Source organism: Neoarius graeffei, chromosome 13 (assembly GCF_027579695.1).
Source record: "Neoarius graeffei isolate fNeoGra1 chromosome 13, fNeoGra1.pri, whole genome shotgun sequence".
Taxonomy (NCBI): Eukaryota; Metazoa; Chordata; class Actinopteri; order Siluriformes; family Ariidae; genus Neoarius; species Neoarius graeffei.
Genome location: NC_083581.1, coordinates 53,594,969 through 53,612,560, shown reverse-complemented (window position 1 = coordinate 53,612,560; position 17,592 = coordinate 53,594,969). Strand labels below are relative to the sequence as shown.

The 17,592-nt window shown below is 45.6% G+C and overlaps 1 protein-coding gene across 1 annotated transcript in view; it reads left to right on the top strand.

Annotated features, from left to right (window-relative positions):
- The first annotated feature begins 16,483 nt into the window (after positions 1-16,483).
- rbbp8l (retinoblastoma binding protein 8-like) overlaps positions 16,484-17,592 on the top strand; it is a 34,229-nt gene continuing 33,120 nt past the window's right edge. The window contains exon 1 of the mRNA XM_060938040.1: positions 16,484-16,738. The gene's annotated coding sequence lies outside the window, so the exon portion shown is untranslated. The remainder of the gene's footprint in view (positions 16,739-17,592) is intronic.

Here is a 17,592-nt window from a genome sequence, read left to right as displayed (position 1 = left end):
TGCAAACTCCACACAGAAAGGCCCTCGAACCCAGGACCTTCTTGCTGTGAGGTGACAGTGCTAACCACTACACCTCCATACTGCCCCAATATCAACCAAAACAGCTATTATCTAAAAAGAGTATCACAGTGGTGTAGATGGTATCACAGTGGTATAATGGTTAGCACTGTTGCCTCACAGCAAGAAGGTTCTGGGTTTGAGCCCAGTGGCCAGTGGGGGCCTTTCTGTGTGGAATTTGCATGTTCTCCCCGTGTCTGTGCGGGTTTCCTCTGGCTGCTCTGGTTTCCCCCCAAAGACATGCAGTTAGATTAACTGGCTACTGAATGATGGTTGATTTTCATTTCAAGCCTGGAAATGGGAGGGTTCCGGCAGGAAGGGCATCTGGCGTAAAGCTATGCTCCAATTAATATGGCAGCAACCCCATACATGTAAGGGGGACAAGCTGGAGTGAGTATCATAGTCACAAGTGGTATGTTTAATTACAGGATCTGTAAGCAGTTTGAACAGGTAGGTCTATAATCTGTTCCTAACGTATTGTAGAACACTATTCCAGAGTTCATGGGTAAGATTAACAAAAAAAAAATATCTACCACCAGGTGAGCTATGGTTGATCTTGGGAATTAATAGTAGTTCTGTGTCAGGTGATTTAAGTGCTTTAAGATGTGTAAGACACCTTCAGTTGTGGCACGTCATTTTTGTTGTATGGGTGACTGTGCAATGACAGCAAAGGCTATCTTATCTTATCTTATCTTATCTTATTCCAGGAGATCAGTAAGATATTCCAGAGCTAAACCATTTAAAGTTTTATACATTCCTTCCAGTCACTATGCATCAGAATGATGCATGAATGAGAACAAGAGTGTAAACGAGCAACGGCAAACGTTATGATAAATATGATCTTTCCAAACTAAATGAAATGAAAAGTTTGTATTTGTCAATATCAGTGGTATCCTTAAAGGAGAACTGAAGTCATCTTTAAACTTGCTTTATTTCTTAATTAATGTCTTATTCAATTACATTTTCAGTTTTAGTAACCTTATATCGTGACTCGTATTGGCAACTAATTGCAATTAAATATTATACTTATCGGCCTATTCGGTTTTTAGCCGTGTTGAATTTAGTTCGTTTGGTCCACGGCAGGCGTCGCTTATCCGCGCGACCTTCACGAGACTTGTGCGAGACTTCGAAACATGAAGTGTCAGCCAGGTGTCAGTGCCACCATGTTGAAAACTGTTTTCCAAACGAAATATTGCACAAAAACGAGTTTAAATGACGATTACTGCCTACTTTTTTCAAACTTTCCTGATTGCTCTCAAAACAAACAAATCTTCCAGCTTGATTACATCAGCATTCAAAAGAGGGCGCGCGCGTCTTTTGACAGCGTTGGCAGATGTTGGTCACTTTGATTTCCACTGTATGTTTTACTTCCGTCCTACGATGTCTCACACAGGTCTCAACGAATCTCGTTTACGGCCATTACTTTGACATATGGACTGATATATTATATAGTATATTTCAAACACTCATAACTTGCGATAGCAGTGACAAAATCACTATCAAAAATCTCATCTCATTATCTCTAGCCGCTTTATCCTGTTCTACAGGGTCGCAGGCAAGCTGGAGCCTATCCCAGCTGACTACGGGTGAAAGGCGGGGTACACCCTGGACAAGTCGCCAGGTCATCACAGGGCTGACACATAGACACAGACAACCATTCACATTCACGGTCAATTTAGAGTCATCAGTTAACCTAACCTGCATGTCTTTGGGGGAAACCGGAGCACCCGGAGGAAACCCACGCGGACACGGGGAGAACATGCAAACTCCTCACAGAAAGGCCCTCGCCGGCCACGGGGCTCAAACCCGGACCTTCTTGCTGTGAGGCGACAGCGCTAACCACTACGCCACCGTGCCGCTGCTATCAAAAATGCATTCCTATATTTAATAAAATGAGATAAATAGAATTTTGATAATAAAAAATTTGCCTTCAGTTCCCCTTTAATAATTTGCATACTATACACTCACAGAGCACTTTATTAGAAACCCAATAATAACTCTGGGCAGGGCCGGCCTTCCTTTGTTCTCGAAACAGCCTCAGTGCTTCATGGAATGGATTCCACAAGACGTCGTAATCATTCCTTTCAGATTCTGATCCATGTTGACATGATTGCATCACACAATTCCTCGAGATTTTTCAGGTGCACTTTCATGCTGCAAATCTCTCGTTCAACCACCTCCCAAAGGTGTTCTATTGGATATAGATCCAGTGACTGGAAAGGCCACTGAAGAACACTGAACTCCTTGTCATGTTCATGAAACCAGAAAAACAACTTTTTTTGTGACATGTTGGATTTAGCCATTAGAAGATGGTAAATTGTGACCATGAAGGGACACACATGGTCAGCAACAATACTCAAATAGGCTGTGGCATTCAAGGAATGATTGATTGGTATTAACAGGCCCAGAGTGTTCCAAGAAAACGTTCCCCACACCATTACACTACCTCCACCAGCCTTGACTATTGGCACAAAGCAGGTTGGGTCCATGCTGTTGGTGATACATCTGTGTGCCTCAGCAGAAATTGAGATTCATCAGACCAGGCTACATCTTTCCAGTCATTAGCTGTCCAGTTTTGGTGAGTCTATGCTCACTGCAGCCTCGACTTTCTGTTCTTGGCGAACAGATGCGGAACCCAGCGTGGTCTTCTGCTGTTGTAGCCCATCCACCTCAAGGTTTATTGGGTATTCTGAGATGCTTTTCTGCTCACCACAATTTTACAGAGAGTTACTGTTGCTTATACTGTGAGCTGGCCTCGTGGTTCGCATGTCCGCCTCTCAACCAGGAGATTGTGAGTTCTATTTGTGTTCAGGTTGTACCAAAGACCATCATAAAAATGGCACCTACTGCTATCTGGTGAGACATGCCACAATACAGATGCATATAGGGAGTCAAACCCTCACGGATACCAGAGGACCGGCCCCCACTGTAACGCTAGCTATGTAATAGGTGAGAGGCCGAGGGCTACGGAAACAGAGATTGGCACTAGCTGAAGAGCCTAGTTAGTACTACGACGAGAGACTGCCTGGGAAGACCAGGTCCTGGCAGGGGAGGGACTTTGACTTTTACTGTTGCCTTTCCATCAGCTCAAACTAGTCGAGTTGTTCTCCATTGATGTCTCTCATCAATAAGGCTTTTGTTTCCACAGATAGGGAAAAAAGACAGTGATTTTATCCAGGCACCATCTATTGGTAATTGTTGGTAACTACTGTTTGTCAACTGTAGCAAAGCATTTCACTGAATACACCGAAAAAAGCTGATGGAGATACTCAAGGCATATGGTGTTCCAGAAAAAATTGTTGATGCATATGAAGACACAGTAGCTCAAGTTCTGTCACTTGATGGGGACATGGAATTCTTCGAGATACTTGCTGGTGTATTGCAAGGAAATACCTTAGCTCCTTTCCTCTTCATTATAGCACTTGATGATGCAATGAGAATCGCTACTGACAAACGTGAAGACACCAGATTCATGCTTAAAGGATATACGCAGAGCCTTTATTTTTAAATACATTTCTGAGTGGATAGTATCTCCATCCTTGACTCTTGTATGCTGCATAAATGGGAATAAAAATATATATATTTTTGAGAGTTAAAATCGACCACAAAGTTGGCATTCAGGCTGCCCCACTGAGCCAGCCAGCCCTGAGCGCGTGATGTCACAGCAGTAACTGGTTTTAAGGCCGAGGCCTTTTACAGCTATAGACCAAAGTCATATAAATAAAAATTTATGCTGAAAGTAAGAAATACCGTTACCGACTTGCTCAACTAAGACTGATTTGACTTCACTGATTGTGGGTTGACTCTCATTAAAACAGGATAGGTGTTATAACTTATGCAACATACATGTACATGCATGCATTTTCACTGATAAAACATAAAGGCTAATTAAATAATCAGATGAACTGGGACAATCACATTCTGAAGCAAATTAAGTAATCTTATACTGGTAACTTAAACACACAATACAAGTTACATGTATTAATCTAAATGCAGGTAAACAATGTGGTGTTTTTGTTGTTTTGTATCCAAATCAGAGTCAGAGCTTACCCGTCTGTGTTCTCGCTTCTTGAAAGCTGATCTTGTGGCTGATTGTTTTGAAACAATCTGATTTTCAGTTGTTTGTTCAGTTCTCTGTTCTTCCACATAAGGTCGAGATGGCAGCAATATCCAGCGGAGAAATCAGACGGTTGCTCCACTCATTCTCCATTTTCTCGAGTACTCCGCCATTACTGCTCAGCTCAGGCAATTACTAAAACCCAGGACAGGACGGGACATCACCGGTTTTAGCAACAACCACAGGGAGGTCACTGCCTGAGCGATAATTGGGCACAGAGCATCATCAGGGACCAAACACACCCACAACACAGACTATTCATGCTCCTACCATCTGGCAGATGCTACAGGAGTGTGAAAGCAAGGACTACTAGACTGACAAACAGTTTTTACCCTCAGGCTATCAGACTTTTGAACCACGGATTATAATCACCATCTACCTCTATATTTCCATCAGGCTTTGAACCACGGATTATAGTAGCAATTTTGCACAAGACATTGCACAGTATATCTACCTCTATATTTGCACACTGTTTTGTTTGCCTCTTTTTTTTAAATGTTATCTTCATTTTTCACTCTACCTTTATATTTTGCATTCCATATGCACTTTATATTTTATATTTCATATTTATATATTTCTTTTTATACTGGTAAGCGTAGTTTGGTCGGGCAGTTGCAAAATAAGAATTTCATTACCCAATAATAAACCGCTGTGTCTGTTATTGTGTATATGACAAATAAAAATCTTGAATCTTGAATATGTCACGTCCCATTCCGTCCCAGGTTTTAGCAACAACTCTTGGCTCACACTCTCCAGGATAACTGGTGCAACTGAGCTTACTTTCTTTAAAAATAAATGAATAAAATAAAATAAAATAAAATAAAATAAAATAAAATAAAATAAATACAACCCCGATTCCAAAAAAGTTGGGACAAAGTACAAATTGTAAATAAAAACCGAATGCAATAATTTACAAATCTCAAAAACTGATATTGTATTCACAATAGAACATAGACAACATATCAAATGTCGAAAGTGAGACATTTTGAAATTTCATGCCAAATACTGACTCATTTGAAATTTCATGACAGCAACACATCTCAAAAAAGTTGGGACAGGGGCAATAAGAGACTGGAAAAGTTAAAGGTACAAAAAAGGAACAGCTGGAGGACTAAATTGCAACTCATTAGGTCAATTGGCAATAGGTCATTAACATGACTGGGTATAAAAAGAGCATCTTGGAGTGGCAATGGCTCTCAGAAGTAAAGATGGGAAGAGGATCACCAATCCCCCTAATTCTGCGCCAACAAATAGTGGAGCAATATCAGAAAGGAGTTCGACAGTGTAAAATTGCAAAGAGTTTGAACATATCATCATCTACAGTGCATAATATCATCAAAAGATTCAGAGAATCTGGAAGAATCTCTGTGCGTAAGGGTCAAGGCCGGAAAACCATACTGGGTGCCCGTGATCTTCGGGCCCTTAGACGGCACTGCATCACATACAGGCATGCTTCTGTATTGGAAATCACAAAATGGGCTCAGGAATATTTCCAGAGAACATTATCTATGAACACAATTCACCGTGCCATCCGCCGTTGCCAGCTAAAACTCTATAGTTCAAAGAAGAAGCCGTATCTAAACATGATCCAGAAGCGCAGACGTCTTCTCTGGGCCAAGGCTCATTTAAAATGGACTGTGGCAAAGTGGAAAACTGTTCTGTGGTCAGGCGAATCAAAATTTGAAGTTCTTTATGGAAATCAGGGATGCCGTGTCATTCGGACTAAAGAGGAGAAGAATGACCCAAGTTGTTATCAGCACTCAGTTCAGAAGCCTGCATCTCTGATGGTATGGGGTTGCATTAGTGCGTGTGGCATGGGCAGCTTACACATCTGGAAAGACACCATCAATGCTGAAAGGTGTATCCAGGTTCTACAGCAACATATGCTCCCATCCAGACGACGTCTCTTTCAGGGAAGACCTTGCATTTTCCAACATGACAATGCCAAACCACATACTGCATCAATTACAGCATCATGGCTGCGTAGAAGAAGGGTCCGGGTACTGAACTGGCCAGCCTGCAGTCCAGATCTTTCACCCATAGAAAACATTTGGTGCATCATAAAACGGAAGATACGACAAAAAAAGAACAAAGACAGTTGAGCAACTAGAATCCTACATTAGACAAGAATGGGTTAACATTCCTATCCCTAAACTTGAGCAACTTGTCTCCTCAGTCCCCAGACGTTTACAGACTGTTGTAAAGAGAAAAGGGGATGTCTCACAGTGGGAAACATGGCCTTGTCCCAACTTTTTTGAGATGTGTTGTTGTCATGAAATTTAAAATCACCTAATTTTTCTCTTTAAATGATACATTTTCTCAGTTTAAACATTTGATATGTCATCTATGTTCTATTCTGAATAAAATATGGAATTTTGAAACTTCCACATCATTGCATTCCATTTGTATTTACAATTTGTACTTTGTCCCAACTTTTTTGGAATCGGGGTTGTACTTTCCTGGGGGGCGGCACGGTGGTGTAGTGGTTAGCGCTGTCGCCTCACAATAAGAAGGTCTGGGTTCAAGCCCCATGGCCGGCGAGGGCCTTTCTGTGCGGGGTTTGCATGTTCTCCCTGTGTCCACGTGGGTTTCCTCCGGGTGCTCCGGTTTCCCCCACAGTCCAAAGACATGCAGGTTAGGTTAACTGGTGACTCTAAATTGACCGTAGGTGTGAATGTGAGTGTGAATGGTTGTCTGTGTCTATGTGTCAGCCCTGTGATGACCTGGCGACTTGTCCAGGATGTACCCCGCCTTTCGCCCATAGTCAGCTGGGATAGGCTCCAGCTTGCCTGTGACCCTGTAGAACAGGATAAAGCGGCTAGAGATAATGAGATGAGAAATACTTTCCTTTTCTTGTAGTTTTCTTTTCCTTTAATTGTTTGTACTGCACCCTATTTCAATACGGGCTTATAGCCAACGCTCCTCAACAGATCAGAGGTTTCGTACAAGTCTTTAGTAAAATGTGCAGAGCAGAGGAGAGACCACTTCATAAATCATAGGCGCCCAATGTGCCCATGAACTTCTCGCAAAACGCGTCCAAATCTTTGCAGTTTGAACATTCTTGGGCCATGAATGCAACGTAAATCCACCTTCTGTCATGTTGCTGCACCCGCCAGTAACACATCTACATGACATGGTGATAAATTAGTTCAAAATGGAGGATCAGAGTTGCAGTCAGCTCTGTGTTTTAGTATAGCGGAAATGGCGATGAGACCGATAGACTTCCTGCTGTGATGTCGCGGATGTCAAGGTCATTCACTCAGACCGCTACCTATATGAATCACTTTAATCATAAAAATTACTATATTAGATTTATTGTTAATGCTTAAAACTATTTCTGTGCCATTCTTGAGGTCTCAAGGCATTTATAAACAAAAGTGAGGCCATGGTTCTGCATATATGCTTTAATCCAAGACAAAGTTGCAGACATCCCGCAGAGATTTTGACAGATACTGACTTTGCTGATGATATTGCACTGACTTCTAATACCATTGCTGAAGCCCAGTTACTCCTTCCTAAAGTAGAAGAGACTGCAAAACTTGTGGGTCTTCATGTCAATGATTGAAAGACAGAATACATGGTATTGAGGTTTTTCACCTGACGTCACAGGGTCACGTGACGCCCCGGTGTCCGCCATTTTGAAGGTCAAGCTACATACTAACGCTGCAGACAGAGAGGGAGAACCAGCTTGAAAAAAAAACGTGTTACAGACACCGGATCCAGTGTAAATAGCTGCCGGAGCGCGCTCCGGCTTGCTCCCCCTCAAATTAAGCAGCGCGCTCCGGCTTGCTCCCGGAGTGCTCCGGCCGAGGTTCCGGAGCGCGCTCCGGCTTGCTCCCCCTCAAATTAAGCAGCGCGCACTCCGGGAGCAAGCCGGAGCGCGCTGCTTAATTTGAAGGGGAGCAAGCCGGAGCGCTCTCCGGCAGCTATTTACACTGGATCCGGTGTAAATAGCTGCCGGATCATAATTACAGTAAACTAGTAAATACAGTAAAGAAAAAACTTGAGACTGAAAGGTTTTAACAGTCATCCAAATGACTGAACGTAAACATTGCTACAGTAACATACTAGCTATGTTGTTGACATTAGCTAGTGCTAACAGCTAGCTGCTAGTACACTGCTACAACACAGACACCGACCCTAATAATACAGTTCTTGGTCATTGCCTGGTAACAGCAAATTTATAACAGGCCATGTCTCAACAGACTAAGAAGTTATTTCAATGACATTTAATAACATTTTGTTTATCCTGAGGACCGAAAGTAAATGAAAATGTGAACAAACCTTAGCTGTAATAAGATGGCGACCACCAGCTCCAGGGACGACCCACTGATGTAGGCATGTTACCCAGCCTGACACAAAATATTTGTAGGCATCCAAACTCTTATACGCTTTCAGATCAATACCTGTGTATGGCGATGGGTTTTTAACGACATAGGTATACAGATCATGTGGGCCGAAGTCAGGTAAAGACGAGGGCTTCGTGTACTTCCGTACGTCAGTGAACAATCCTGGTGGAAGCAGGTAAACGTCGTTCTCTAAGCCTGCTAACCTCAATTTTTGCAAATACCTCTCCCTCTGCTCGCCCTGTAAATGCCCTACGTCGCTGGATAGTGAAGGTGTTTTCTGCATCTCGCTCCTTTTTCTTTTATGTTTTTTGTTTGTCGCCTTCCTCGCATTCAAACTGATTCGAGCCGTGACGTCCAAAATGGCAGCCTAACGATGCATCACATGACTTGGTCACGTGGGTGAAAAACCTCAATTCAGTCAACCTGAAGGTAATTTAACATCAACAAAAGGCCAGCTATTGAACTGTGTTGAAGACTTTAATTACCTGGGGTCTTGAATTAGCAGCTCCAGTAAAGACAATGAAGTAAGAACTGCACTAACATGGGCAGCCATGAATAAATTGTCATTGATATGGAAGTCCAGTCTGAGTCAAGCAGTGAAACTAGACTTATTCAGAGCAGTAGTAGAGAGCATATTGCTATATGGAGCTGAATGCTGGACACTAACAGAAGCTCTTGAGAGAAAGCTCAATGGGACTTACACAAAAATGTTCAGAATTGTTCTAAATGTATCGTGGTGGCAAAAACTCACAAACAATGCATTAAAGAAAGATCTACCACCTCTTAGTGAAACCATCTGCAAGCGTATATTGAGATTTACAGGTCACTGTTGGAGAAAAAAGGATGAAGTAGTTCACAAACTGGTGATGTGGGAGCCAACTCTTGGAAGGAGAAGTCATGGCAGACCAAGAAAAAAACTACACTAATCAGCTCCAAGAAGAGACAAATTTGAACAGGAGAAATTTGATGAAAGCGATGGAAGATAGGAATTCATGGAGGCAGCTAGTCAATGATCGGTTCCAAGCGAGCTTGCTTCGGTAAGTAGGTAGGTAGTAACTACCAACAATAAAGTGTAACCATGTAATAACTCTATAAGTAAGTTTATAGTATAACTACATGCAATTTTCTTAGGCAAAAATACTTCCAGAAAAAATTCCAATACATTTTAATGTGAACTTTGCTTTGAAATGAAAACCACTTTTTTCTTTTTTTTTAATTTAGCTCTTTACATCTTAATGGGGGCGGCACGGTGGTGTAGTGGTTAGTGCTGTCGCCTCACAGCAAGAAGGTCCGGGCTCGAGCCCCGTGGCCGGCAAGGGCCTTTCTGTGCAGAGTTTGCATGTTCTCCCCGTGTCCGCGTGGGTTTCCTCCGGGTGCTCCGGTTTCCCCCACAGTCCAAAGACATGCAGGTTAGGTTAACTGGTGACTCTAAATTGACCGTAGGTGTGAATGGTTGTCTGTGTCTCTGTGTCTGTTAGGACTAGGACTGTTTTGGCCTCTAGAGGCCGCTGTTATTTCCTTTTCATGTCGTGTTTATTTTGGCCTCTAGAGGCCGCCACTGTTCCTGTGTTTTGTGTTTGTGTTAATTGCCTAATTATCTTCACCTGTGTCCTTAATTAGTTTGTCTATTTATACCCCTGAGTTCAGTCCTCTTGTCACGGAGTCTTTGTGCTGTTATGTTTATCTCCAGTTTCCTTTGTACTGTGTTTTTTGATCTTCTTAGCTTTTGTATTTTTGCACTTTGCTTTTCTTTTGGATTATACTCTTTGGTTTTTTTTTGTCTTTTGTTTTGCCCTGTATATAGTGTATATAGTTTAAATAAACCTTTTGATTCTTTTTCTACTTCCGCCTCACGCCTCTGCATTTGAGTCATCCCCCTGGTGGCCTAGTGGGGGTTTGCTGGATTATCACACCAACGAACCAGGTTCGAATCCCAGCAAAACCCTAACAGAAAGACTCCGTCATGACCGACTCAGCAGAGGCTGCTTCAACTGTCTACCCGGCCAACCTTCAGGGAATTATGGCAGCTTTGACACGCTTCGGAGCGACCATGGATGCTCATGGACGTACGCTCACCAGCCAACGTGAGGCCCTCGCTCGCCACGAGGAACTGCTTCAGCAAATTGGGAAAACCCTGGCACAGCTGACATCTCTGCCTGCATCTCCTGCTCCTGATCCAGTTCCTGCTCCTGATCCAGCTCCCACTCCTGCTCCAGTGCCTCCTGCAATGCTGCCTTCTTCACCTCGCGAACCCAGCCTTCCTGCACCACAGAGGTATGATGGCAAGCACAGTGAGTGCCGAGAGTTCCTTACCCAGTGTCAACTCACCTTTGAGCTTCAGCCTACCACCTACACTATGGATCGCCGCAAGATTGCCTTTGTGATCACCTTATTAGCTGGTAAGGCGCGAGCCTGGGCTACTGCTATCTGGCAAAGACAGGGACCTGAGTGCTTTGATTTCCAGCTGTTTTCTGAAGAGATGCTTCGGGTCTTCGATCAGGCAGACATCAGTACCGACGCAGCCCGAAAGCTCATGTCCATCCGGCAAGGAGGAAGCGTCGCAGATTACGCCATCTCGTTCCGAACACTCGCAGCAGTAAGTGGATGGAACGAGACTGCCCTGGTGTCAGCCTTCCACCATGGTCTGTCTGACCCCATCAAGGACGGTCTGGCCTCTATTGGATGCCCAAGTGACCTCGAAACCCTCATCTCACATGCTATTCGTCTGGACAACAGGATGAGAGAACGCCACCAAGCCTTGAGCCCCCCCAGCCTCCCTACCTCTACCTGGAGACCGTCTACCTCCTTCAGTGACTGTCCAGAACCCATGCAAGTGGGTCGTACTCGCCTCTCCGCATCTGAGAGGGAGCGCAGAAGGAGGGACAAGTGCTGCATCTACTGTGGCAAGCCTGGTCACTTCCGAGCATCATGTCCCGAACTCTTGGGAAAAGGACCGCCCCGTCTAGCCGAGGGAGGGTTGTGACGGGGCCTACCCTCTCTCCCGGACTCCCTGGCCAAGGAATCTACATCCCGGTCTCCATCTCCTGGGGTGAGTCTGTCCACTCTTGTCAAGCTTTGATAGACTCAGGGGCGGCTGGGAACTTTATGGATATTCACTTCGCCCAAAGCATCAATATTCCGACTGCACCTCTTGAAGTCCCACTGTCTGTGTCTGCCCTCGATGGCCAAGCGTTAGGTGATGGAAGAGTCACCCAAGTTACGTCTCCAGTTTTCCTCCAGTCTCAAGGTCACAAGGAAGAAATATCCCTGCACCTGATTCCTTCACCTGAGTTCCCAGTTATTCTAGGCCTTCCTTGGCTTACTCGCCACAACCCTCGCATAGACTGGGTAACAAGCCAGGTTGTGGAATGGGGCCCTGCATGCCATGCCTCTTGTCTGCTCTCTAGCTCTCCTGTGTCTCCTGCCGAGCCCCCTGATCTCACCGAGTTATCTCAAGTTCCCACAGAGTACTGGGATCTCAAGGAGGTATTCAGCAAGAGCAGGGCCGCCGTTCTTCCTCCGCACCGGGCCTACGACTGTGCCATCGACTTGCTCCCTGGGACTACCCCTCCTCGTGGCAGACTGTTTTCACTCTCTCAGCCAGAACGCAAGGCCATGGAGGAATACCTCAAAGATGCCCTGGTCTCTGGGTTTATTCGACCCTCCACTTCACCTGCTGGAGCCGGCTTCTTCTTTGTCGGCAAGAAGGATGGGGGGCTCCGACCATGTATTGATTACAGGGGCCTGAATAAGATCACTGTGCGCAACCGATATCCCCTTCCGCTGATGTCCACAGCTTTCGACCTGCTCCAAGGCGCCACCGTCTTCACCAAGTTGGACCTACGGAACGCATACCACCTCATCCGTATCCGACAGGGAGACGAGTGGAAGACTGCCTTTAACACCCCGTCTGGGCACTACGAATACCAGGTGATGCCCTTCGGACTCACCAACGCACCAGCTGTTTTTCAGGCCCTAATCAACGACGTCTTAAGGGACATGATTAACCTATACGTTTTTGTCTACCTCGACGACATCCTTATCTTTTCCAAGACCGTGCAGGAGCACCGCCACCATGTCCGCCAGGTTCTCCAGAGGCTGCTACAGAACAATCTGTTCGCCAAGGCCCAGAAATGCGAATTTCATGTTCCCGAGGTCTCCTTTCTGGGATTTATTGTACGGACAGGCCAACTCCAAATGGACCCTGCCAAGACCCTGGCCGTCCGGGATTGGCCTACTCCCAAGTCCGTTAAGGAGGTTCAGCGGTTCTTAGGATTCGCTAACTTCTACCGCAAGTTCATCAGGAACTTCAGTTCTGTGGCAGCACCCATGTCAGACCTCACCAAAGGGACAGGTGGATCTTATGGCTGGTCTCCTCAGGCAGAAAAGGCGTTCAAAGACCTCAAGGACCGCTTCTGCACGGCACCCATTCTGGTTCTCCCGGACACCTCCCAACCATTCATCGTGGAGGTGGACGCCTCGGACAGTGGTGTCGGCGCGGTGCTCTCTCAACGTTCGGAAGGAAAGCTGCACCCCTGCGCTTACTTCTCCCACCGCCTGAGTCCTGCTGAGTCCCGGTACGATGTGGGGGATCGAGAACTGCTAGCGGTCAAACTGGCCCTTGAGGAGTGGAGGCACTGGCTGGAGGGAGCACAACATCCATTCCTGGTTTGGACTGACCACAAGAACCTGGAGTACCTCCAGCAAGCCAAGAGACTGAACCCTCGACAGGCTAGGTGGGCCCTGTTTTTCAGTCGGTTTGACTTCACCCTCTCATACCGCCCCGGCTCCAAGAACACCAAACCTGACGCACTGTCCAGACTGTTCTCTGCCACTAACAGGGAGAATGAAGTCGGGCCTATTATCCCTGTGTCCCGGATTGTGGCCCCTGTCCGCTGGGGTATTGAGGAGGCTGTCCGACGAGCCCAACGCCAGGACCCCGGTCCTGGGACGGGGCCACCAGGCCTCTTGTACGTCCCACATCAAGCCCGGGCCAAGGTTCTCCAGTGGGGTCACTCTTCCCCTCTCACCGCCCACCCGGGAGCTCGGAGGACCCTGGACTTCCTGAAAAGACGCTTCTGGTGGCCTAACATGGAGAAGGAAGTAAGGTCATTTGTCCTGTCCTGTGAGGTTTGCACCAGAACCAAGAACCCACGACAGCGTCCCCAGGGTCTCCTGCATCCTCTGACCATTCCCCGGCGTCCCTGGTCCCACGTGGCAGTCGACTTTATCACGGGTCTCCCTGAGTCACAAGGTAACACGGTCATTTTGGTCTTAGTTGACAGATTCTCCAAGGCCTGCCGCTTCATACCACTGTGCAAACTCCCCTCTGCTCTTGAAACTGCGAAACTTTTGTTTAATCATGTCTTCCGAGTCTTTGGTCTTCCACAGGACATCGTCTCAGACCGAGGGCCCCAGTTCTCCTCCCGAGTGTGGCACGGGTTCTGCAAGGTCATCGGAGCCACTGCCAGCCTCTCCTCTGGGTTTCACCCACAGTCCAATGGTCAGACGGAGAGGCTCAACCAGGACCTGGAAACCACCCTGCGAGGCCTGGCTATGGATAACCCGACATCGTGGAGCACCTGGCTGCCATGGGCGGAGTACGCCCACAACACCCTGCAGTCATCGGCCACCAAGCTGTCGCCATTCCAGTGCCAATTCGGGTTCCAGCCACCTCTGTTCCCGGACCAGGAGGAGGACGCGGGGGTGCCCTCGGTCAACCAATATGTGAGACGGTGTCGCAAGACCTGGAGCAAGGTCAGGAAGACCCTCATACAGACCTCCAGAACCAACCAGACTCAGGCCAACCGCCATAGAAGACCTGCACACGCTTTCCGCCCTGGGCAGCGTGTTTGGCTGTCCACTAAGGACCTTCCACTGCGGGTGGAGAACCGCAAGCTTGCTCCTCGCTACATTGGCCCCTTCAAGGTGGTGCGCAGGGTGAACCCTGTCTCCTACCGGCTCCAGTTGCCCCGGACTCTGAGGATCAACCCCACTTTCCATGTTTCCCTGTTACGGCCCGTACTGACGTCTACGTATGCCCCTGCCCCTAGGAACCCCCCACTCCCCCGCATCTTCCAGGGGCAGACTGTGTTCACTGTGAATCGCCTGCTTGACTCCCGCCGGGTCCGCGGCGGGTTGCAATATCTGGTGGACTGGGAGGGCTATGGTCCTGAGGAGCGCTGCTGGGTTCCTGCTCGGGATGTCCTTGATAAAGAACTATGTCGGGACTTCCATTCGGCCCATCCGGATCGCCCTGGGAACGTCAGGAGACGCTCCTAGAGGGGGGGGTCCTGTTAGGACTAGGACTGTTTTGGCCTCTAGAGGCCGCTGTTATTTCCTTTTCATGTCGTGTTTATTTTGGCCTCTAGAGGCCGCCACTGTTCCTGTGTTTTGTGTTTGTGTTAATTGCCTAATTATCTTCACCTGTGTCCTTAATTAGTTTGTCTATTTATACCCCTGAGTTCAGTCCTCTTGTCACGGAGTCTTTGTGCTGTTATGTTTATCTCCAGTTTCCTTTGTACTGTGTTTTTTGATCTTCTTAGCTTTTGTATTTTTGCACTTTGCTTTTCTTTTGGATTATACTCTTTGGTTTTTTTTTGTCTTTTGTTTTGCCCTGTATATAGTGTATATAGTTTAAATAAACCTTTTGATTCTTTTTCTACTTCCGCCTCACGCCTCTGCATTTGAGTCATCCCCCTGGTGGCCTAGTGGGGGTTTGCTGGATTATCACACCAACGAACCAGGTTCGAATCCCAGCAAAACCCTAACAGTGTCAGCCCTGTGATGACCTGGCGACTTGTCCAGGGTGTACCCCGCCTTTCGCCCGTAGTCAGCTGGGATAGGCTCCAGCTTGCCTGCGACCCTGTAAAAGGATAAAGCGGCTAGAGATAATGAGATGAGATGAGACATCTTAATGGTAGGTCCTAATATTGAGTAATGCTTTAGTGATGATACATTTCTTACACTGGTGGTGCGGTTATGGGAATTAATCTGCTTTTCTTTTTTGGTCTGTCCTCATCATTGAGGCTTTATCAAGGCAGAGGTGCCAGCTGGTCACACCCAGTCCGCCTGTTACTCAAGAATAAGGAAACCTGCAGCCAGCAAAGAACAGTCATGTAAGAAATTCACTCTTAATTTCCCTTAGCATTATGAGTGTTGCGAAGTTTCTGTCTTCACGTGGGTCTGTGGCGAGCTAGTACATGACCTGCTGGAAATGAGAGCCTTGTGCTTTTTGGAGTGATGGAGTTAAGGAAGTAAGGGTCTGCTTAAAACCTGTGGGCAGTTTTCCAACACAGTGTGCTTTATTGTCTGGTTCTGCATGTGTTTTCGACTCCATTCTCATGTTGCACTTTAGGGAAGCATCTCTCATAGGCTGAGTTAAGAGAGCTTAGTTCAGTCCTGCAGACTGTATGAAAATAATCTTTATGAATGCGTGTGTGTGCAAGGTTCACAAAACATTGCATCTTATTTACTTTTTTCATGCGCAAGTTACTAACCGTATAAATGAACATTTTTGTATCAATTTTACCCACCATATAGATCACATCATAGCATTTTTCGAAGCAAAGTCTGTGGAAAGACTTCACCAGCTCCATAGAAAGCTTAACACCGTAAACATTCCTCAAATTCCAATACACTTTCATGGGTATATTCTGATGTTCAGTAAGTCACAACGTATATAAAGAGACGATCCCTTTCACTGATATTTCACTTCTTCCTTTCCCTAATCACCAAATCATTGCAGAATAAAGCTGCTTTTTGTGTTTGAGGTTCTCTGTATCCTTTCTAGGTTTTTTTCTTCTCTTGCTCTCTCTCTCTCTCTCTCTCTCTCTCTGTTGAGCAAATCTGGTCAGTCAGGTTCAGTGAGATTTCAGCAGGACCGGTTTATCCAGGGAGAACTGGTGTTTGTGTGTTCAAGCAGGGAACTGCACCAACCTGTTCTGCTCTGCCAGTGGAGGTGGGGGGGGAGGATGGAGGGAGAAGCATAAGGAGAAGAGAGCGGTGTGAAAGACTCCTCTGCTCCATTCCTATCCTCTCACCATTTTCTTGGATTTTCCCAGTTTCATATAACGTTGCAATCAAGCCGAATTTGATAAAGGGCCAGCGGCAGGAAAAGTGCTTTAATGAGGACCCGGAGGGCTGCATGTGATTGGTAGAAAAGGTGATTGCCAGCTATTGGATCTGAGATCTGAATTCCACCAGGTGGCCAAGGGTGAGTTCGGAGTTTTGTTTTATTGGAGGGACAGGACTACAGTTCTGACCTACTTGAAATCTTAAGTGGGCTAGAGAAGATAGCATGTGTGTGTGTGTGTGTGTGTGTGTGTGTGTGTGTGTGTGTGCAACTGAGAAAAAGAGACTGAGAGAAAGAAAGGCCTTGCTTGTATAGCAAGTCTGATTATTTGTGGCCTTATCAAATGTGATTATAATAAGGGCATGAGGTAAAAAGGCTTACAGCCAAATACAGCAGTATGATCTGTTCCAATTGTTTCATTAATGCCTGGATGGAGTGAATGCAAATGAACCAAATCAACACCATTATTATCTAATGCTCATACCATAAATGAATAAACATAAGCTCCTGTTGACCCAATTTGAAATAAAACCCCTTAATGAACACGTATGTGGTCGTGAACTGACAAAATTCAGAAATGACCCGAACAGCAAGTTTTAATATTTACATAGAACATTATCTCCATTTAGTATCGTCCTGTAAATGGACTTGATTTTAGCCATGATAGTTAATTCAGGTGTAATTTTTTAAACACTGAAGCAAATTGAAACAAATGTCAATCTGTTAGCTTATTTTATAACTTTATAACCTTATTAACATTACTTGAGGTTTATTAATGTTGAAGTTCATGCTTTCTTATTGTTAACTAATGCAGTAAATAATGTTAGTTATATAAAGAAGTAGAAGAAGAAGGCCTTTATTCCCACTGCACAAATGTACAACGAAATTTAGTTCATCTTCTTCTACTTACATAAAGAGAGCTTTAATGTAAAATGTTACCCAGATTGTTTATAACTGCTATATTACGCAATTATATCTGGCACTAGAAAACCACA